The sequence below is a fragment of the Nannospalax galili genome, unplaced genomic scaffold (assembly GCF_000622305.1).
Source record: "Nannospalax galili isolate Female #2095 unplaced genomic scaffold, S.galili_v1.0 scaffold737, whole genome shotgun sequence".
NCBI lineage: Eukaryota > Metazoa > Chordata > Mammalia > Rodentia > Spalacidae > Nannospalax > Nannospalax galili.
Genome location: NW_008341172.1, coordinates 147945 through 149027, shown reverse-complemented (window position 1 = coordinate 149027; position 1083 = coordinate 147945). Strand labels below are relative to the sequence as shown.

At 55.8% G+C, this 1083-nt stretch overlaps 1 protein-coding gene across 1 annotated transcript in view; it reads right to left on the bottom strand.

Moving 5' to 3' along the window:
- Nucleotides 1-766, bottom strand: part of Serpinb1 (serpin family B member 1) — a 29178-nt gene extending 28412 nt beyond the window's left edge. The window contains exon 1 of the mRNA XM_008836667.3: nt 673-766. The gene's annotated coding sequence lies outside the window, so the exon portion shown is untranslated. The remainder of the gene's footprint in view (nt 1-672) is intronic.
- Nucleotides 767-1083: the final 317 nt, after the last annotated feature.

Below are 1083 nucleotides of genomic sequence, written 5' to 3'. Positions count from 1 at the left end.
CCCACCCCCGCCTCCCAAGTGCTGGTATTAAAGGCATGTGCCAGGACCCCAGCCCCTCACTCTCATTTTTGAGATTTGCTAGCCCATGCCTGAAGTCAAGCTTCCAGTCTCAAAGCTGGCCTAAGTGATACGACTTTGAGAATCTCACAAGTCCAGCATCAGGCTGGGGGGTGGGGGACACGCTGTCCTCTGTCCCTTTTGCAATGGGTTAGGCGCAGGTTAGGGTTCCATATGGGCCACCCACTAACTGAGTTCATCTGGGCGCAGACCTCAGTTTGTCCAAGCACAGACAAAGCACTGGCAGCTTGGAGAGTGTGTGGAGTCAGCTCCGTGCTGTCTAGAGCATTTTAGCATCCCTCCTTTCTCCCAGGCTCCTGAAAGGATCCGCCCTTCTGGGACTTGTCCCTCCACTCGGGGTTCAGCAAGGGAAGCTGAAGATCCCTAGGGGTCGAAGGATCTCCAGCTTTGCTCCCCGCCTGACTTTGCTCCTGCTGGGTCACAGGGTGGAGATGGGGGTAGGCGGTCTGTCGCGAAGCCCCCCCGGGGGGGTGGGGCTGTCTCTTCTTGCTGCCGGGGTGAGAGTGTCCCAGGGACCCGTGGTTTCAGGATCTTCCTGCAGAGGTCTGGCCTCTCCCGCCCTCGCCATCTCCGGGCACCACCCATGGGCCTTACCCACTGCTGAGCAGCTCGGTCTCCAGATGGGATGCAGATCGGGGAGGAAGAGCCTGGAGCCTGCTGCAGTCCTTCTAGCTCGCGGAAGGGGAGTGTCCAGGCAGGCCGGCTGGGCGGAGTTTCTTTTCCTTGGTGACAACTTGGAACCGAATTCGCCTGGCTAGCAAAATAAAAGCGGAATGTTGTATGGACCCTAGACAGTGGTTTCCTCAGGGGATCCGTAAGTTTCTAGGGTCTAAGCTTTTCCCTATCCATCTGCGGTAGAGACCTAATAACTATTTCTTGCTAAGGTGTGAATAGCCGAGATGATACGCATCACCTATAGGGCAACGATTCCCTTCTGAATTCCATTTGTACACTGCAAATGCTAGGATCTTTTTGTGGGGTGTGCGGATAAGAGAATGTGGAAAT